The sequence below is a fragment of the Giraffa tippelskirchi genome, chromosome 9 (assembly GCF_054371585.1).
Source record: "Giraffa tippelskirchi isolate mGirTip1 chromosome 9, T2T-mGirTip1v1.2.pri, whole genome shotgun sequence".
In the NCBI taxonomy this organism is placed as follows: domain Eukaryota; kingdom Metazoa; phylum Chordata; class Mammalia; order Artiodactyla; family Giraffidae; genus Giraffa; species Giraffa tippelskirchi.
In genome coordinates, this window is record NC_137283.1 from 106,092 (window position 1) to 128,694 (window position 22,603).

General features: G+C 46.9%; 1 pseudogene; it reads left to right on the forward strand.

Moving 5' to 3' along the window:
- The first annotated feature begins 494 nt into the window (after nt 1-494).
- LOC145520953 (histone-lysine N-methyltransferase PRDM9-like) lies at nt 495-21,744 on the forward strand (annotated as a pseudogene).
- Nucleotides 21,745-22,603: the final 859 nt, after the last annotated feature.

A 22,603-nucleotide genomic window follows, 5' to 3' on the forward strand; every position in this document is an offset into this window, starting at 1 on the left:
ATTTTGTCTATAAGGTTGTCTCTTGCATTTTCCACTGTGTAACCATCTTCCATGTATACAGATATTTATATGTCTATGTATATAAATATCTATATGTATCTATAATAATTTATATCTGTATGTACATAGAGATTTATGTCTATGTATATAGATATTTATGTCTCTGTGTATCAAGGTATTTATATATCTATATATCTATGCATATAGACATTTATATATCTATGTGCCTAGACATTTATAATTATGTACACTTATGTACACACAACTAGATGTTTTACCAGTGTAACAGGGCCTGGCGAAAAGGGAACACTCCTACAAAAAGAGTCAGACATGACTTGGCGACTGAACAACAAAATAGAAAATGCACTCGGTTCACCTGCCACCAACAACACATAGTATATCAGTGTTACTACAATATAAAATAAAGGTTCATTTAAAAAAAGAATGCCCAGGGGGACTTCCTTGCAGTTTACTGGTTAAGATTCTGTTTACCAATGCAGAGGGCGAAGGTTCGATTCTTCGGCGGGGAACTAAAGATCCCACAAGCCGCATGGCATGGCCAATAAATAAAATTATTAAAATAAATAAATAAGAATGTTCAGGAAGAACACACAGGCTTTTGGGTGTTTCTTCAGGTACGTTCCGTATTAAATTACAGTCCTGAGTTAAAACTCGAAAGCTTTCATTTCCATGGAATCACAACAGGGCATGAAAGAATCCTGCCGCCTTGTGGCCATTCCCTGCAATAGCAACCTTAAGAGTTTTGCTTATGAGTACCTCTTTGTTCTTCAGTCCCCAGGTCGTGACCCACACTTTCCTCTCTAGGACGTGACGCCGCCTCTCACTGCTCCCTGACGTCTTTCCTCTCTAGGAAGTCACGCCGCCTCTCACTGGTCGGTGACGTCTTTCCTCTCTAGGACCTGACGCCGCCTCTCACTGATCCCTGAGGTCGTCCTCTCTAGGACCTCAAGCCACCTCTCACTGATCCGTGACGCCTTTCCTCTCTAGGACCTGACGCCGTCTCTCAATGATCCATGACGTCTTTTTGTGACGCCTTTCCTCTCTAGGACGTGACGCCGCCTCTCACTGATCCGTGACGCCTTTCCTCTCTAGGACCTGACGCCGTCTCTCAATGATCCATGACGTCTTTCTGCGACGTGTTTCCTCTCTAGGACGTGACGTCTTTCGTCTCTAGGACTGTACGTCACCTCTCACTGATCCCTCAGGTCGTCCTCTCTAGGACCTGATTGGGGGGGGGGGGGTTCTCTCACTGATCCCTGAGGTCGTCCTCTCTAGGACGTCACTCCACTTCTCACTTGTCCGTGACGTGTTTCCTCTCAAGGACCTGACGCCGCCTCTCTCTGGTCTCTGAGGTGTCCTCTCTAGGACTTGATTGGGGGGGGGGGTTCTCTCACTGATCCCTGACGTCTTTCCTCTCTAGGAAGTCACGCCACTTCTCACTGGTCCGTGACGTCTTTCCTCTCTAGGAGCTGACGCCACCTCGCACAGCTCCCTGACGTTTTTCCTCTCTAGGTGCTCACGCCACTTCACACTGGTCCGTGACGGCTTTCCTCTCTAGGACCTGACGCCTCCTCTCACTGGTCTCTGAGGTCGTCCTCTCTAGGACCTGATTGGGGGGCGGGGTTCTCTCACTGATCCCTGAGGTCATCCTCTCTAGGACATGACACCACCTCTCACTGATCCCTGACGTCTTTCCTCTCTAGGACGTCACGCCACTTCTCACTGGTCCGTGACGTCTTTCCTCTCTAGGACCTGACGCCGTCTCTCAATGATCTGTGACGTGTTTCCTCTCTAGGACGTGACGTCCTTCCTCTCTAGAACCGGACGACGCTTCTCACTGATCTCTGAGGTCGTCCTCTCTAGGACGTGACACGGCCTCTAACGGCTCCGTGATGTCTTTCCTCTCTAGGACCAGACGCCGCCTCTCACTGATCCCTGAGGTCGTCCTCTCTAGGAAGTGACACCGCCACTCACTGATCCCTGACGTCGTTCCTCTCTAGGACCTGACGCCACCTCTCACTGGTCCGTGACGCCTTTCCTCTCTAGGACGGGACGCCGCCTCTCACTGATCCCTGAGGTCTTTCCTCTCTAGGATCTGACGCCGCCTCTCACTGCTCCGTGACGTCTTTCCTCTCTAGGACGTGACGCCACTTCTCACGGCTCCGTGACGTCTTTCCTCTCTAGGACCAGACGCCGCCTCTCACTGATCCCTGAGGTCGTCCTCTCTAGGACCAGACGCCGCCTCTCACTGATCTCTGAGATCGTCCTCTCTAGGACCGGACGCTGCCTCTCACTGCTCCGTGATGTCTTTCCTCCCTAGGACCGGACGCCGCCTCTCACTGATCCCTGAGGTCCTCCTCTCTAGGACCGGACGACGCCTCTCACTGATCCCTGCGGTCTTTCTCTCTAGGACGTGACGCTGCCTCTCACTGATCCCTGACGTCTTTCCTCTCTAGGACCTGACGCTGCCTGTGACCGGCCGTGACTTCTTTCCTTTTTCTATGCCCTTTGACAGCCCCCTTAAGGTCCTCTCCGCAGACCCCGTGCACCGCCGCTCGTCCACTTACGACTCCCCACTCCAGGTCCGCTTGACTGCTCCCCTCAGGGTCCTCTCCGCGTACCACCCCCACCCCGCGCCCAGGTTCTCTCCGTGGGTCCCTCCAGGTCCTCTCATCGGCCAGAATCGGGTCGCCAGTTTCTCTCGACGGCCCGCCGCTGGTCCCCTCTCGTCGCCTGCCAATGGTCCTCTCATTGGCCCACTTCTGGTTCTCACTACTCCCTGACATCGGTCCTCACTATTTCACGTCTCTGGACCTCACTACGACCTGACTCTGGTCCTCGCTATGCCCTTACTCTGGACCTGACTACACTTTCAACCCTGTCTCTGGTCCTCACTTGGGCCTGACTCTAAAAGAACTGTTAAAATATGCCATACAATACCTACATAAACAGAGTGAAGTTATTTCAAACACAGATACAGATCACTTCAAAGCAAAGGAACTCAGAAGCACCTTCCAGATGAGATTTCCTGTAATGAACAAACACCAAAATGAGAGCCAAGATTATCCTAAGTCTACATAACCACAGAGTGCATGCCAGCGAGTTATCACACAGTCTGAGTTCTTGAAACACCCCGAGTGCTACTTTCCTAGTTTCCCAGATTAATTCCTTGGAGTAGGACATTTGGAACAGTCCAGACAGGATGGAGAGAGGATTGTCCTCAAGGCAGAGTTGGTCTTGGCAGCGGCTAAGGCAGTCCCTCTTCACTGTCTGCTCCTGCCCTGGAGTTCCAATTCCGAGATGGGGTATGACTCAGTCTCAGCCTTTCCAGTCAAGAATGCCAGGTGATCTGCCCTCTAATGGAATTCTCCAACCTTCCACTCTTGAAAGAGGCTGGCATGGAGAAAATCTTGGAGCATCTGATCAAGTCAGAGGACCCACAGGGGCCATCCCCAAGTCAGCCCGACAGTGAGCACCAAATCTGATCCCAAAACGCACCTCTGTACACCTGTGCTAAACCGAATCTCAGAGATAGTTCCAGGTGAAGTAGAAAAGCATAGCTATACTGCTTTGCTAGCAAAGAGGGACACAGAAAACTCATGCCCTCAAACACTGCCCCAAGGCAGGAGGACTTGCTTAGGAGTTTTATAGCTATGGGCTTCCCTGGTAGCTTAGCTGGTAAATAATCTGTGTGTAACGCAGGAGACCCTGGTGCAATTCTTGGGTTGGGAAGACTCCCTGGAGAAGGGATAGGCTACCCACTTTATTATTCTTGGGCTTCCCTGGTGGCTCAGCTGGTGCAGAATCCACCTGCAATGCGGGAGACCTGGATTTGATCTCTGGGTTGGGAAGATGCCCTGAAGAAGGGAACGGCTACCCACTCCACTATTCTGGTCTGGAGAATTCCATGGATTGTATAGTCCATGGGATCACAAAGAGTCAGACTGAGTGACTTTCACTTTATAGCAATGGTTGAAGGGCAGAGTTGTTGTAAGGATTAGGGTGTGTACAGGGCCTGAACTCCCTTCACCTGACCTCAGGTGGTCTCTTGGTGAGCTTCTCTGGAATGAAGAATGCTACAGTTTTCCATTTTGCTGGAGAGGATGTTTCAGCTCAGTTCAGTCGCTTAGCCGTGTCCGAGTCTTTGCGACCCCATGAATTGCAGCACGCCAGGCCTCTCTGTCCTGAGAGGATGTTTAGTTGGGTAAAAAGTTTAGAGATATTTTTGCGTGTATCCCTTTTGACAGAAACAGGACCCTGACCCAAGACAGAATACTCTTTCTTGAGTGCTCTTTCGTTCTCTCTGCATCCCCTCCCTTCCCTGATTAGCACCTCTTCCAGTCTGCCCTTTGGAGCTCAGGGTAGGTCATGGAGCCGGGAGTCTATTCCCAACAAAGAAACAGGGGACATGGGAAAGGCTTCTGGGCCCAGGAGCCCCACAGGGTCCTGCTCGATTTCACTCCCAGGCCCTGGCCCTACACTAACTATGGCCCTGAGCTGTCCATGATGGCCTGAGCTTTCCCAAACTGTCCTCTGAACTCTCTTCCTAACTAAGGCCCTGATGCTGGTTTTAACGAACACCCTGACAATATCCCTGGGACAAATGGTCTAAGGTGTCTTTTACTAAGGTCTTCAGTTTTCTCTGAGGCCCTGACACGCTCCCTAATTAAGCCCTTAACACTGTATTTAAGTGACGGCCTGATGCACTCCCTCCCTCAGGCACTGAAGATGCGCCCCTGATGCTCTCCCTCACTTCAGGGCACTAAGGCCTTGAAGGAGTCTCTACCTGAGGGGCTGGTACTGTCTGTAACCAATCTTCTGACTCTTTCGCTAACTAACATCCTCATTTTGCCTCTAAATAACACCCTCAGACTCATCCTAATGCCCTGATGGTGTCCCTAATAGCCTTCAGTATCCCTACTTTTGCCATGATCCTGTCCGTAACTAAGGCCCTGAATGTGTACTGAAGTAGGTCTCTGATGCTGTCCCTAACTAACACCCTGACACTGGTCACAACTATGAACCTGACGCTGGCCCTATTAAGGTCCTGAGGTGCTGCTAACTAACAGCCTGAACTTCTTTAAGGCCCTCAAGTTCTCTCTAACTGAAGCCTTGAAACTGTCTTTAAGCCCCAGACACTGTCCCTAGCTAAGGCCCGAACTATACTTTATGAAGGCCCTAAGCCTGTCCCTAACTCTGACACTGCCCCTAATTGAGGCCATGATACTGCCCCTTATAGCCTAAGCTGTCACAAAATAACACCCTGATCCTATTACTAAGGCCCTGACTATGTCCCTAAGAAAGTCACTGAAGTGCATCTAACAGCCTGAACTATCTCTTACTCAGGCCATGAAGTTATCTCTGAGGTCCTAACAAGGTCCCTAATTAAGGCCCTGTTGCTGGCCCTAACTAATGTCCTGCTGCTGAATCTGAGTCCCTGCTGCTCCACCTGTTATCCTTTGCCCTGCCAACAGAGTTTTGCCAAGAGAACACACTGGTCATAGCAAACACCCTCTTCCAACAACACAAGAGAAGACTCTATGGTCAATACTGAAATCAGATTGATTATATCCTTTGCAGCCAAAGATGGAGAAGCTCTATACAGTCAGCAAAAACAAGATTGGGAGCTCAGATCATAAACTGAGCCATAAAACTGTGGCTCAGATCATCAACTCCTTATTGCCAAATTCAGACTTAAATTTAAGAAAGTAAGGAAAACCACTAGACATTTAGGTCAGCAGTGACCACAGGACTAGGAAATGCCAAAGACTGTTCAAGTTCAGTTCAGTTCAGTTCAGTCGCTCAGTCATGTCTGACTCTTTGCGGTAGTTTGAGCATTCTTTGGCATTGCCTTTCTCTGTGATTGGAATGAAAACTGACCTTTTCCAGTCCTGTGGCCACTGTTGAGTTTTCCAAATTTGCTGACATATTGAGTGTAGCACTTTCACAGCATCATCTTTTAGGATTTGAAATAGCTCAAGTGGAATTCTATCACAATTGCACTCATCTCACATGCTAGCAAAGTAATGCTCAAAATTCTCTAAGCCAGGCTTCAACAGTACGTGAACCATGAATGTCCAGATGTTCAAGCAGAATTTGGAAAAGGTAGGGAACCAGAGACCAAATTGCCAACATCTGTTGGATCATCAAAAAAGCAAGAGAGTTCCAGAAAAATATCTACTTCTGCTTTATTGACTACATCAAAGCCTTTGACTGTGTGGATCCCAACAAACTGTGGGAAATTCTTAAACAGATGGGAATACCAGACCACCTGACCTGCCTCCTGAGAAGTCTGTATGCAGGTCAAGAATCAACAGTTAGAACTGCACATGGAACAACAGACTGGTTCCAAATCAGGAAAGAAGTATGTCAAGGCTGTATATCGTTACCCTTCTTATAACTTCTATGCAGAGTACATCATGCAAAATGCCAGGCCAGATAAAGCACAACCTGGAATCAAGATTGCTGGGAGAAATAACAATAACCTCAGATATACAACGACACCAGCCTTATGGCAGAAAGCAAAGAAGAACTAAAGAGCCTCTTGATGAATGTGAAAGAGGAGAGTGAAAAAATTGGCTTAAAACTCAACATTCAGAAAAATAAGATCATGGCATCGGATACCATCACTTCATGGCAAATAGGTGGGGAAACAATGTAAACAGTGACAGACTTTATTTTGGGGGGCTCCAAAATCACTGCACATGGTGACTGCAGCCATGAAATTCAAATACACTTGCTCCTTGGAAGAAAAGTTATGACCAACCTAGACAGCATATTAAAAAGTAGAGACGTTACTTTGCCAACAAAGGTCCGTCTAGTCAAAGCTACGGTTTTTCCAGTTTTAATGTATGGATGTGTAAGTTGGACCATAAAGAAAGCTGAGCACTGAAAAATTGATGCTTTTGAACTACAGTGTTAGAGAAGACTCTTGAAAGTCCCTTGGACTGCAAGGAGATCCAATCAGTCCATCCTAAAGGAAACCAGTCCTGAGTATTCATTGGAAGGGCAGATGCTAAAGCTGAAACTCCAACACATTAGCCACCGGATGCAAAGAACTGACTCATTTGAAAAAAAAACCCTGATGCTGGGAAAGATTGAAGGCAGGAGAAGGGGACGAGATGATAGAGGATGAGATGGTTGGATGGCATCACTGACTCGATGGACGTTAGTTTGAGCCAGCTCTGGGAGTTGGTGATGGACAGGGAAGCCTGGTGTGCTGCAGTCCATGGGGTTGTAAACAGTTGGTCCCGACTGAGTGATTGAACTGAACTGAACTTGCACCATTTCAGGAGGTGACTCAGTTTTCCCAGGTATCTTTCAATTACACACGAATGCATGGCATATCTTAAACCTCCGATTGTTTTTCTCCAATTGTTCATCTCCCTTTCATTATGAGGATCTCAATGAAGAACATCAAAGGATAGATATAATGCAACACAATAGTATTCAGAGATACAAAGGAATGAACTACCAACCCATTTATTAAAAAGGCATGAATCTAACACTTACATTACTAAGTGAAGGAATCCGGCCTCAAGTGCTACACACTGTACAAACTTATAAGACATTCTAGAAAAGGCAAAACAGACATGATAAAAAGTTTATGGAATATGTGGTTGAAATATTTCATACGGTATTGTCGTGATGAATACCTGCCACTACGCATTTGTCTAAGCACATATATTTTTGTTTTTATAACCCAACAAGTAAATTATTGCCTATTGAAATTTATTTATTTATGCTATGGGAGTGTCAAAGACTGGAATGCAGAATTTAACAAAGAATCTAACTGATTGAGAAATGTATGAAAAACTTCAGGACTTCCCTGGTGGTCCAGTGGTTAAGACTCCATGTTGCCAATGTAGGAAAGGTGGGTTCAATACCTGGTCAGGGAACTAAAATCCCACATGCCATATAGCACAGCCAAGAGAATTTTTTTAAAAAAAGAAGAAAAAGAAAAAGCCCACTCTTAGTGGTAGGACAAAATGAGCTGACCTAAGTTCACTGTGGAAATGAATGGAATCTGCAGGCCAAAGGCAAAATGTACCATGCACAAACAATGGACTCTGTAAGTTCTTTCCTATGGGAGGTTGTAGCTAACAGGACTGGAACTACTGTATCAGTCATCGAATGCAACAAGCACTGGACTTGATAAATGACAAGTAGTGGAAGCCAGGTTTCTTAATCCCTGGAGTGGGAAGTTACAGGAAGACAAAGGGAGACAGTTACAATACCTGTGTCATAACAGATCAGGAGACATAATTATAAACTATCTTTAGCCTAATACAGAAACACATAGCTCCCTGTGAAAATCTTCATAACTGTGTGTATGCACAGTCTGGGATACATGCATATGTATTTTCATGCATTGTCTGCTGAGAATAGTAAGTTCCCACATGCAAGTTTTTATTACCATTCTCTAAGAAAAAGGAATAAGGGTTCTTTAAATATGTGGCTGATACTAGGACTGAGACAGTAAATATGTAAAGCAAGATAATCTTAAAATATGAGAAAGAAGTACCAAAAAAATCCCATGAAAGCTGAATTATGTAAAATAAAAACAGGAGAGCATGGAAAAAGCTCTCAATAGCCAAAGCAAGAATAAACTAAGCAGTCTAATAACATAATGCTGGATTATAACCAAAAATTTAAAATAATTTTCATGTCTCCAAACTTGTTTAAAATAAAAGTTACATAGGTTTTATGAGTAGTGTTGAATAAAAATCTCTATGCAGAAAGATTCTAAACAATTGATACCGACACTCAGCTGTCCATCAAGTATGTGAAGCTAACTCCCCTCTCCTCAAGTGCAGGTCCTGCATTCTGACTTCCTCTGTAATAAGGCGCACAGGACGGACATGGGGAAAACCGACAATAAAGACAAATAACAAATGTTGACCAAAATGTACAGAAATTGGAACTCCAACTTTACTTGTGGAGATGTAAAATGGTACAATCAATGTGTGTAAAACTTCAGCATTTTCTCAAAAATATAGAAATGTAATTATCATATGTTTTGGAAGCTCCACTCCTACACATACATACAAATAATTTAAAATAGGTGTTCAAATATAAAGTTGTACACCAATATTCATAGCAGCACTGTTCTCAACATCCCAAGGTGAAAACAACGAAAATGTCCACCAACAGGTGAATGAATAGGCACAATAAGGTAGCTCCATCCATAGATGCATTCCTCTGCCATATAAAGGAATATAGTAAAATAGAGCCGCAGCTGCAGAAAACAGTAGGGGGCTCCTCAAAAACAAACACAGAGTTAACATAGAATCCATCAATTCCGGTCCAGGGAATACACCCATAATATTTAAAACCAAGAACTGGAACAGTATCCTATCCCATATTCATAGAAGCGTTATTCACAGTAGCCAAAAGGTGGAAGCAACACGAGTGTTCAACAGATGAATGGATAAGCACAGTGTAGTATATACACAATGGAACATGATTCAACCTTTAAAAACAAGACAACTCTCACACATGCTCTAATGTGAATGAACCTTCAAGTCATCATGTGAAGTTGAAACAAGGCCGACACAAAAGGAAAGATGTTCTATGATTCCACCAGTACGAGATATCCATATAGGACAAATTCCAAGTAGAATAAGGTAGCCAGGGATTGAGGGTGGTGAGTGTTTAATGGTCACAGTGTCACTTCGGGGAAAGGAAAAGATTCTGGAGATAAATGGTGAGGATATTTTTACAACGTGAGTGCAGTTAATGCTAGAGAAGTGCATACTTAACATGACTCAGATGATAAATATTATATGTTTGTAATCACAATTAAAAAATGATACAGGTTACAACATGGAAAAGCACTGAAAACATCTTCAGTGAAAGAAGCCATGCAGAAAAAGCCACGCAGATCATAGTCATCTTGTCACTTTAAATCCACGAAAGTTTTTAACATGAGGGAAAGCCCCAGTGGTGGTCCCAGAAAAAGAAAACTGCGTTAGAATGGAGAAAGACATTTGCACAAAGTCTGGTCAGCTGATGCAAGTTGAAGCGGTCCTATGGATAGGATTGTAATGTGGACACCGTAACTATCCCCCATTTGGGAGTTATGGGCTGGTTCCCTGGGAAAGTGACCCTATTTGGGGTAAAACACATTGCATTTTTCGGTGTAAATATAGAAAACCACTATTTAAACTTGACACTTTTGAAATTTTACTAGAAAGTAAATTGCTTTTCAGTACAACCATGTAAGTCACATGCCAGAAAATCAGAGATGGCATCAAACATTGCAATAGAGTCCAAGACTTAACCAGACCAGATTCAACTAAACTAGTGATGCTAACTGCCTTGTAGTAGTCCACATGGTATTAAAAGTCACCGTAGGAGGAGTAGCCACCATGCCTTGGGTACTGTGGATGGCCCTGATGGAACTGAAACTATGAGATGTCTGAATTCTAGTTTTCCATGTAACACCACACCAAAGCAACTGTCAGAACTATAAAGTGAATTCAGGGACTTCCCTGGCAGTCCAGTGGTGAAGATTCTGCGTATCCACTGCAGGGGATACGGGTTTGATCCTTGGTCAGAGAACTAAGATCCAACATGCTGAGTTGCATGGCCAAAAAATAAATCAGTAGAACTGCAAGATCATGTGTGATTCTCTACACTAATAGTGAACTATCAGAAAGAGAAATCAAGAAAATAATCCCCTGTACCATTGCATCCCCCCAAAACTAGAAATTTAATGAAGGACTTGAAAGAGCTGCAAGCTAAAAACTGCCAGACATAGTGCTCAATTAAACTGAGCAGATATGAAAAGATATCCCATGCTCATGGGTGACAATGCTGTTAAAATCTCCATTCTAACTAAAGTAACGTACACATTCCTGCAATCACTACCAACATCTCATTGGCATTTTTCACAGAAATAAAAACAATGTTAACATCCGTGTGGAACCACAAAGGACCCAGAAGAGCCAAAGTGACCGTGAGAAAGGAGAACAGGCTGGCAGCACCTCCATCCCTGACTTCAATCTACATTAAGCACCTAAAGGCACCACAAGACGTGTGGAACTGTATCAGAAACAGGCACAGATACCAGAGAGCCCAGCAATAAATCTACAGGTTCATGGTAATCAATTTACAAGAAAGGAGCTAAGAACACACACCCAGGAAAGGAGAGTCCCCTCAATAAACTATGCTGGGAAAAATGGACACCGCACACCAAGGAACAACACTGGACACCATTCTATACCACAGACAAAAACTGACTAAAAACCCACAACTTTCCACATCAAGCCCTAACTCTCCTGGGTCCTCTGAAGACAGACACTCAGCAACAGTCACACAGAGAAAGTTTCTTCCCAATTTTCCTCACCTTCTCCTTCAGCAGCACCACCTCCCTGCAGGTTCTGAGGAAACCAGACTCCTGTCAGACTCGACTGAACCCCACAATGTACCAAAGATGAAGCCCCAGCAGGTCCTGAGGAAACCAGGCTCCCGTCAGCCTGAACTGAACCCCACAATGTCCCAAAGCCAAAGCCCTAATGGGTCCTGAGGGGCCAGACACCCATCACCCTGGATTGAACCCCAAAATGTATCAAAGCTCAAAACCCAGTGGGTTCTGAGAAGACCAGGCTCCCGTCAGCTTAAGCTGAACCCCACAACATCCCAAAGCCAAAGCCCTAGTGGGTCCTCAGTGGCCAGACCCCTGTCTCCCTGAACTAAACCCCACAATGTCCCAAAGCTGAAATCCCAGTGGGTCCTGAAAAGACCAGACTCCTGTCAGCCTGAACTGAACCCCACAAAGTCCCAGAGCTGAAGCACAAGCAGGTCCTGAGGAGACCAGACTTGCATCAGCCTGAACTAACCCCACAATGTCCCAAAGCCAAAGCCATAATGGGTCCTGAGGGGCCAGACTCCCATCACCCTGGATTGAACCCCAAAATGTATCAAAGCTGAAGCCCCAGTGGGTGCTGAGGAGACCAGACTCCCATCAGCTTGCACTGAACACCACAATGTCCCAAAGCTGACGCCCCAGTGGGTGCTGAGGAGACCCATCTCCTGTCAGCCTGAAGTGAACCCCACAATGTCCCAAAGCCAAAACTTGAGCAGGTCCTGAGGAGACCAGAATCCCTTCAGCCTGAACTGAACCCCACAAGGTCCCAAAGCTGAAACTCCAATGGGTCCTGAGGAGACCAGACTCCTGTCAGCAGCCACAGGCAGCCAGGTGCTCAGTCACAGCGGGAATTTCGCTTGCGGTGGGAGTGGGTCAGGGAGGCGGGCTCCTCGCTCCCTGCCAGCCAATGAGAATGCAGATCAAGCCTCCCTCACTCGCGCAGGCTCAGCTAAGTGGAGACTCCGCCCCTCAGGGCAGTTCCACTAGGTCCATTAAACTATGGAAATTCAAACCGAAATATTGCCAATATCCAAAACTTCTCCAAAATAGTTAAAGAATAATTAACTTGACACCATAGAATGAAATGTAGTCACCAAATTCACTCAAATTTATTAACAGACAGACATTTAAATTTTGAAACTGTCAAAACTGTGGACGTAAACATAGAAAATCTACATGCCCCTGGGTTTGGCCTGTGTATCATGAGCTTTGAGTTTTAACACACAAGCTGTCAGTCCACAGAAGAAAAATATTGTGGACTTTATAGAAATAAAGATGTCTATTCTGAAAGACCTCATTCGGAAAATCAAAATACAAGCGGCAAACTGGGAGAAAAATATTTGCAAAATTCATATCTGATACAGGATTTGAACACAAAATAGACAAAGACCTCTTGAACAACCCTATAAACAATAAGTAAAGATCTGAACAGACACCCAGGCAAAAAAACTTATACAGACACTCAACATCATACAACATCATACACCATTAGGGAATTACAAATTAAAGTCACAAGCTATCACACTACACATATTAGGACTGCTAAACTCTAAATATATGACAATACCAACTGCTGGAGGCTGAGGAATAGCAGGAATGCTCCCTCACTGCTGGTGGGATGCATGCACAGCCACCTTGTTACACAGTTGGGCAGTTTTCTCCAAAGCTAAACAAACCTCACCTTGGGATCCAACAATCGTACTTCCAGTATTTAGGAAACTGCTTTGAAAAATCCATGCCCAAATGCAAACAAAGATGAATTTAGGCACAGCAGCACTATCCAAAATAGTTAAAACTTGAAGTAATCAGGGTATCCTTCAATAGATGAATGTATAATCAAATTTGGTATATCGATGTCAAAGCAAGCAGAACATGCCACCCCAAAGTATGCCTCTCTGCTGTGAGGTTTGCTTAAGTCCACTTCCATGAAAAAAAAAAAAGAGGAATCTCAAGAAAATATATAGCAATTGCTGTTTTGTGATGCATATTTACAACAGAAAAATCTCTGCATGTAAGTGTTGTCCCTGTTTGCACCAGAAATAAAAGGATCATTAAAACTCAAATAACTTATCAATGGAGAGGTCCCGACTTAAATCTATAAACAATCATACCCTTCTTTACTGTGTTTTGTATAATTACCTTCCATAACGGGCTTCTCCCATTCTTCAGGGTCTTCTGTTTTTAGCTGAAGATGGTATTTAATGTGATGACTTTGGACATTTCAGGGAGTGACTCAGGTTTCTTTGGTAGCTCCCCTGTATACAGAAGCTATTTGTTGTTTTAGTCACTAAGTCGTGTTCGCCTCTTTGCGACCCCACGGACTGTAGCCCGCCAGGCTCCTCTGTCCATGGGATTTCCCAGGCAAGAATACTGGAGTAGGTTGCCATTTCCTTCTCCAGGGGATCTTCCCAACACAGGGGTCAAACCCAAGTCTCCTGTATTACAGGCAGATTCTTTACCACTAAGCCACCAGGGAAGCATAGAGGAGGTATGCTTCTGTTTTTTCTCCTGGTAATTTGTCTTTTATTACAGAAGGGCAGAGTGACAATTGTTTTTCCTCCCATACACATGCAGTGGAGTATTACTCATCAGTAGTAAGGAATGAACCACCAAACCTTGAAAAGCATGGTTAAATCTCATGTGCATATCACTCGGTGAAAGAATACAGTCTGGAGAGACAGCACATAGTATGACCTCATTTATGACACTCTAGGAAAAGCAAAGCTACATAGATGATAAGCAGATCATCTGCTGAAGGGGGTTGAAGTATTCCCTGTGATGCTTTAGAATGGACACCTGTCACTATGCATTTGTCTACGCTCTTCGATTTGTATAGCCCAAGGGATCAAACAATCTATTCAAGTATAGTTATTTAAAGTGTAGGAGAGTCGCAGGACAGAATACACAATGCAACAATACTTAACCACATTAGAAATGCATGAAAAATGTATCTCACTGTAGGAGATGGGGAAAAATGTGACTTTGGAAATGAATGAAATTGATACACAAAAGGCAAAATGACCTGCACATAAACACTGGGCTTCATTTTATAGAGATCTTTCCAGAGTGCAGTAGCTAGCAATTCTGAGACCACTGTACATGTAATCTGAAGAGGAGAAAAGAACTGACAGATGCAGATGGTGGGGGCCAGTCTCCTCGCTGCAGGAGTGGGAAGTTACATATAAGCAAAGAACAAGAGGATGAAGCTGAGCCCCTGACCACCACTCCTTATGGCTCTGAGTTGTGTCCAACAGGACCACCATCACCTGCATGTAGGGGCTATAACCCACCTGCCCCCTCCTGGCCTTTCCCCTTTCTCTCTGCGATGATTCCAGTGACATTTCCAGCCTGTACCTCTCTCCCAGGCCAGGTGCATCTGTCCGTCCACGGCCTCCCCATCTCATCCTGGGGGCTAACAGGCCCCTCAAGGACTGCGATCCTGCTGCTGCCCACAGCCAGGAGGCAGCCCCAACTTTTCCAGCTGCTGAGCCCAGACACCTGGTGTAACCAAGCAGGAGCCTATGGGGCCCTCCCAGGACAGACCCCGTCCCGTATCCTCTGCTGCAGCTCCTCTCTGAAGTATGGAGATAACAGTATCTGAGGCACACTCAGGGAGTTGTTTTACAGCTGCTAAAAGCCCCACTGAGTGGAAGAACTTGATGAGCATGAACGCATCACCCCCAGAGTGTCCAGCGCCTGAGGATTTGTGAGGTGAGCTGCCTGTTACCTCACCAACCAGAGAACCGTGCACCAGCGAATCACATACTCTGTGACCCCCCTCCCTCATGTGGCCTGTAAAACTGCTTTCCTGAAACCCTTCAGGGATTTCAGGGTTTAGAGCACAAGTTACCTGTCTCACGGACACGACTGAGCAACTTCAATTTCACTCTTCCCTTTCATGCACCGGAGAAGGAAATGGCAACCCACTCCAGTATTCTTGCCTGGATGATCCCAGGGATGGCGGAGCCTGGTGGGCTGCGGTCTATGGGGTCGCACAGAGTCGGACACGACTGAAGCGACTTAGCAGCAGCTTAGCAGTACCTGTCTCCAGGTATTGGTGCCTTTACAATTAATGCTGCACTTCCTTTACTGCAAATGGTGTCAGGCAACTGGCTTTACTGCACTCGGGTGTGTGGACTCCAGTTTGGTTCAGAAACATGGAGGCCTCCTGGGTTCCCAGTTCCTTGTGCCCCAGGGACTGTCAGCTCCTTCTCCAGGGCGTACGGCCAACCCTCACACTAATTCCCCTCTACACCCTCAGCCTTGGCCCAAGCCGAATCCCTCCATCAGGCCCTGACAAAGCTCCCTGCCCTCACAGTGCGTCTCACATCCCACCCAACACGGTCTTTTGAAGCCTGAACAAGACCGTGCCCCCTCCTCCCTGTGATTCCCCTCACCTGATGAAGCCAGGCCTTGATCCGTTCCAGGTGACTCCAGGATCCTCATTCTCTCCAGACCCCACCTGTGTGGCCGCTGTCTGTGCCCGTCTATATGGGCCTGTGGTGATCTCCTAAAATAAGGGTTATTTTATATACAGATAATGGGGTGAATAGTGGCCCCAAAAGATGTGTCCCCCCCAGAACACGGGAACAGGGCCATACCTGGGAAAAGAGTCTTTGTAGATGTAGTTAAGGATCTCAGGGTAAGGTCATCTAAGGTTAGGGTGACCTTCGATCCAACTGACAGAGTCCTTATAAGAGATGAAAGAGGACACAGACGAGAAGCCTCATGAAGATGGAGGCAGAGATGGGAGGGAGGGGGCCACAAGCCCCGGGACCCCTGGAGCCCCAAAGCTGGAAAAGGCAGGAAGGACCCTATCCTGCAGCCTCTGGAGGGACCTCAGCCCTGCGCCACCTTGATCTCAGGTGTCTGGCCTCCAGGACTGGGGGAGGATGAACTCCTCCTGTTTTAAATCACCCAACATGTGGTCGTCTGTTAGAGAAGCCACAGAGAACTCACACAGGCCCTGCTCTGTGGGATCCTAGAAGTGTGGGTCTCACTAAAGGAAGATGGAGGCTGGATGACAGAACCCTTAGAGGCAGCACTGGGCCCTCAGAAATGCTAAAGCAGTGGCTGGACCCCAAAATGTTGAGGGGTCAAGTCTGAACCCTGTCCCTAGGGGTACTGGCTGCACATGCCTCCCCAGGTTCTTACACCTGTATGTGGCGTAGTAAGTATCTAGTCCTGACTGAGGACATTAAATGTCACTGTTCACATTGCTCATTAAGAACCCACCAGATACACAGGTGAAAACCCAATTAGAACACTTGTTACACCAATGAGCAATGCTGAAGATGGTCGGGGGTGGGGACTTACATGCAGACAGCAGCCCTTCCACTCTCCCACCCCTCCTCCACACTCCCGACCCCCTCTTCCACACTTCTGACCCCCTCCTCTACCCTCCTAACCCCCCACCCCCACTCCCACAGGGAGGGTCCTCGGTGGGAAGCTGCGGGACCACGCAGAGGCATCTTGAAGTAAATGCTGCCTGATCCCTAGGCTAGCTGCTCCTGAACATTCTCCACCCATCCCAGTTAAAATACTCGAATATGTGCAAACAAAATTAGAGATACCAAGTGAACATTTCATGCAAAGATGGGCTCCATAAATGACACAAATGGTATGGGCCTAACGGAAGCAGAGGATATTAAGAAGAGGCAGCAAGAATACACAGAACTATACAAGAAAGATCTTAATGACCCAGATAACCATGATGATTTGATCACTCACCTAGAGCCAGACATCCTAGAGTGTGAAGTCAACTGGGCCTTAGGAAGCATCGCTATGAACAAAGCTAGTGAAGGAGATGGAATTCCAGCTGAGCTATTTGAAATCCTAAAAGATGATGCTGTTAAAGTGCTGCACTCAATATGCCAGGAAATTTGGAAAACTCAGCAGTGCCCATAGGACTGGAAAAGGTCAGTTTTCATTCCAATCCCAGAAAAGGGCAATGCCAAAGAATGTTCAAACTACCACACAGCTGCACTGATTTCACATGCTAGCAAAGTAATGCTCAAAATTCTCCAAGCCAGGCTTCAACAGTCCATGAACCAAGAACTTCCAGATGTTCAAGGTGGATTTAGAAAAGCCAGAGGTGCCAGAGATCAAATTGCCAACATCTGCTGGATCACAAAAAAGCAAGAGAATTCCAGGAAAAAAAAAAACCTATTTCTGCTTCATTGACTATGATAAAGCCTTTGACTATGTGAATCACAACAAACTGTGGAAAATTCTTAAGCAGATGGGAATATGAGACCACCTTATCTGCCTCCTGCAAAACTTTATCCCGGTCAAGAAGCAACAGTTAGAACCGGACATGGATCACTGGACTGATTCTCAATTGGGAAAGAAGTATGTCAAGACTGTATATTGCCACCCTGCTTATTTAACTTACATGCAGAGTACATCCTGAGAAACACTGGGCTGGATGAAGCACAAGCTGGAATCAAGATTGCTGGCAGAAATATCAATAACCTCAGATATACAAATGACACCACCCTTATGGCAGAAAGGGAAGAAGAACTAAAGAGGCTCTTGATGAAAGCAGCTGAATCCATGCAGGCTGAAGAGCACCAATGACAGCATAGAGAAATAGTTCTTCTATTGCCTCCTACCAAAAAATAAATAAATAAATAAAAGAGAGAAGAAAGATTGTAACTCTTTTTCTGACACTCAGATCACCAAAGGGAGAAACTGCTATGAGTATGTGGATAGAAAGGACACGTCTTTGGCCAACTGGATGAGGTGAGTGCAGTGAGTCTGCAGTTTGTAGACGTTGCTCTTCCCTCAAGCCCACACCCCTTTCCTTCTCAACCTGTCTCCCTCAATAGCTTTCACATCTTATTTCCTCTTTTCCCTCCATATCATGCTTTTTCATTTCAAAAGACATTAGAAAGAACGAAATAAAAATATAGCATGTGCCCTCAAAATACAAGTCTATATGCTGAACAAAACTGGGGGACTTGAAAACAACTTGAGGAATCTAGATTCACCAGGGACACTTTAACTCACTTAATTGACACTTACCAAGCACTTAATGTTTCAGTTTAGTCAGCGAACTTCATTACTGAAGTAGATCACACAAACCATGTCCTTTTGGAGAACATACTGCAGACAGACATTAGCCAATTGATTTTAGGAACAGTAACCTTGATTTTTCTATCTTTGAGTAGCTGCACAGCGCCAGGATAACCTAACACAGGAGACCTTGAGTCCATGTGGGCAACAACTTCCCCAGGCTTGGTTCCAGTGAGAAGTGAGCCCTGAGGTGTGGGAAGGAATAGGGGGCAGGATGGCTGTGAGCATGGCCATTCTCTGAGGGCCTCTCCTTTCATCAGGGCAGGCAGAAAGTGAATAAACTATTACTGTTCTGGGTCTCAAGCTATCTCAGAGCACGCTCCAAGTTTCCATGGGATGGGGTGGGCAAGTGAGTAGGACCCTGGATACACGTGGGGAGATTGAAGAAAAGCCTCGGGAGAGAAGGCAGGCTGGGGTGAGCGCTGAGGGCTGTGTGTTAGCCTAGAAGCACCAAGTCCTGTGGAATGAAAGAGAACTTAATTTAGAGTTTAGGGGAGCTGGAGGTCACCAGCCTCGTGGACAGTCCAGGTGGAGATGAGTCTAGAACTGGGCTCTGGAAAATGAGTAATTAAGTAAGGAGAGAAAAACATTCGAGCCAGGAAGAGGACTGGAAACAGGATCTGGAAATAACAGTTCACACGGCCTGGTCGAAGGTGTGAACAGAAGGTCCCCATGAGGGGTGGTGGGAACCACGGCAGCCTCAGAGCCTGAAGGCAAGGAGCTGGGCATGGTCCGACCCTGGAGGGCACTCATCACCTGAGGTTTCTTTCCCTCTCCTGGACTCGACCCCAGGTATGTGAACTGTGCCCGGGACGACTAGGAGCAGAACCTGGTGCCCTTCCAGTATCACGGGCAGATCTTCTACCGAACCTGCCAGGTGGTCAGGCTGGGCTGGGAGCTGCTGGTCTGGTACAGGGACGAGTATGGCCAGGACCTGGGCATCAAGCGGGACAGCAGGGGGAAGAGAGAGCTCGCGGCCGGGAGAGGTGAGCGCCACCACTCTTCCAGCGCCCCAGCCCATCCTGGGGAGCCTCCCTGGTCCGATTCCGAAGCAGAGTACAGTCCAGTCTAAAGTCAGTCAAGTCGTCATTAAAATGCCTCAGAATTTGATTCATTTCATATGACTGTTAGGAAAGATTTTTATATTAAAAATGTTACTTCAAATTTTCAAAATTTTGTGCAAAAACTATGCCACATCACCTTCTGCTGAAAGGCTCAGAGGCAAACAGCAAGTTTCCCAGCACCGACCCGCCCTCTCACCTCTCCCTGTTTCTCCCTCATTTCCTCCCATTTGTAAGCGACACGTGTACAGTGATTTGCATTCAGCCACTGTTTCAGTTTGTTGTCATGTGAGCTCATACTCTGCGCCAGACAGGGCTCCACCCACCGAAACAGACAGAACCACTGCCCTGGGGCAGCACAGGCTTCATACCAGACAGGGGCTGGTGCTCTGAGGAAAACAGCGCAGGAAAAGTGCCTCAGATCAGCCTGAGCAGAGGGTGGGATGTGGCGCAGGATGGTGGGGCAGGGTCTCTGCAGAGATAACACCCCTGGGAAAGGATTCCAGGCAGGGGAGCAGCCAGTGCCACAGCCCCAGGGCCGGGACGAGAGGCTATGCCAGTGGTCGCAGGAGGAAGCACAGAGGGCGAGGAAGGAGGCTGGACCGGAAGCCTCAGGGCCCGTGTCCACGTGCAGGCCCCGGGGGTCTTCCTGGGTGACACAGAACAACCGTGAGGCTTTCAGCTGCAAGCGGCATGTTCCCTGTTCTGTGACGATGCTTTGGTTCATTTTGGGGAAGAGACAGCAGCGGGGAGTCCCCTCAGAGGTCAGTTCATTGCCAGACATGAGGGGAGAGTGGGCTGGCTGAAGATGCACGGGAGTGAGGGTGTGAGGAGTCTGGCTGGAGATGTATTCTTAAACAGGACTTCCTAGTGCATGCTAAATGGACTAAGACTGAAGGAAATAAATGAGGTATGAATACTGGTGAGGCTTGAGAAAGGACATGCCTTTATTTTCTGATTTATGGAAAACTGAGAGAGGAGCAATTTGTGAACCAGTTGGGGCAGCAGGAGCCAGAGACCTGTAGTCAGTGGGACCTGGGCCACTCGGTTTCATCCAGTCTGAAACCCACTTCCTGCAGAGATCGGCACAAAGGCTGCTTTTGAACCAGGAGCCACAAAGTCAGCTTTACTCACACCTGCTCTAACTACCCCCTGTGCTGCCTCCCATATGCAGAGAGTTGCAGGCCAGGCGCCCCTAACTTAATAGACCCTTTCCCCTCACAGGGAGCTGCTCAGGAAGATTCCACCTAAGTCATCAAGAGTCTTATCTCTCAGTAGGGTAAAATACCTGTGACCACGGTGACATGACTTTTCAGATACTTACACGCAGGGAAAGGTCCCTGCAGATCCACCTCTATCAGGAGAGACGCTGCCTCTGATGCTGCTGGAAGGTCCCTAGTCTGGGTGATGTGTAGAAAAGGCCCTTGACACAGGCTTCCTGGATTTCTGTAGATGTAGTGAATAAGAATGGAATGGAAAAGTGGACTGTAAAGACACACTTGATGGGAGACAAATTGTGTGCTGTCAACACTTAGATGATTAGTGGGCAGGCCTTACCATGGCAAACCAGCTACCTGACCAAAGCTTTCTCTTTCAGCAGAACTGAAGCCCAAGATCCACCCATGTGCCTCCTGCTCTCTGGCCTTCTCTAGTCAGAAATTCCTCAGCCAACATGTCCAACGCAATCACCCCTCTCAAACCCTCCTGAGACCATCTAAAAGAGACCACCTCCAAGCAGAGGATCCCTGCCCAGGCAATCAAAATCAGCAGCAGTGATATTCCGATCCACACAGCCCGAGTGACAAACCTGAGGGTCACGAGGCTAAGGAAAGGCCCCAACCTTTGCTGGAAAGCGTAAGGCTGAAGAGGATTTCAAGGGCCTCTTCCTACTCATCCAGAGGGCAAATGGGGGGTTCTGGGGTGCATGAGAGAATGACAGAAGAGCCCAGCACAAGCCAGAAACTGAATCCAGAGGACACAGGCAAATCATTCATGGGGGCAGGGGTCTCAGGGATTATGAGAGACAAGTACAGAGAGTGTGGGCAAGTCTCCAAGGATAGGTCAAGTCTCATCACAAACCAGAGGACACACATAAGGGAGAAGCCCTATGTTTTCGGTGAGTGTGGGCGAAGCTTCAGTCGGAAGTCAAATCTCATCTCACACCAGAGGACACACACAGGGGAGAAGCCCTATGTGTGCAGGGAGTGTGATTGAGTCATGACCAACAAACCACATCTTAGGATTACTGCAGCGACCCCATGCCTGAGCTCTAAGGGGGCCTCAGAGGAGGTCTATGACCCGTTACTGTCCCCAAGAGTATGAGGAGAGACTTCCCAGGTGGTCTAGTGGCCAAGACTCCAATGCAGAGACCCATGTTCAATACCTGATTGGGGAACTGGCTCCCACATGCTGCAACTAAGACACAGTGCAGCCGGATAAATAAATACATAAATAAATATTTTAAAGAAAGAGTGTGATAAACACAGAATTAATTGATTAAATAGACCTTCCACTTTCATGACAGGAGAGGAGATAGATAAACAGCAGAGGGTTTCTTAAGTGTTCCGGAGATGTTCATGCCAATTGCCTTCGTGGTTTTTTGTACTCCTAATAAATTTTGTCTCCAAACAAATCTGAAGCCCAGACTATGTACTTATTCCCCACTTATTACTGAGAGCGGTGGGATCCAGTGGTAGCTGAACCCCTGGGAAGGCATAATTCTGGAGCCAACTCAGTTAGGTCATGGGACAGTCGGTTCCTGGGTCCAGGGAGAGGAATCTAGGGTTTGAGACAGACAGGCAAATCTAGGCTTTGCCCTCTGGTTTCCTCTGACCTCTGTGGCCTCAAAGGTGAAGGCCTCGTGCACATATGTGTGTGCGTGTGTGTGTGCCTCACTCAGTCTGGGCCATCTGGTCTTTGCCGCTCCCTCAGGGTCATCACAGCATCTGGACTCCAGATTAGACCACAGGGGTCCAGTTCTCAGCCCTGCCCTCAACAGCTGTGCGACCTGGGGCAAGATGCTCAGCCTCTCTGTGTCTCTGTTCTCGTCTGTGACACACGGTGGAGGCAGCAG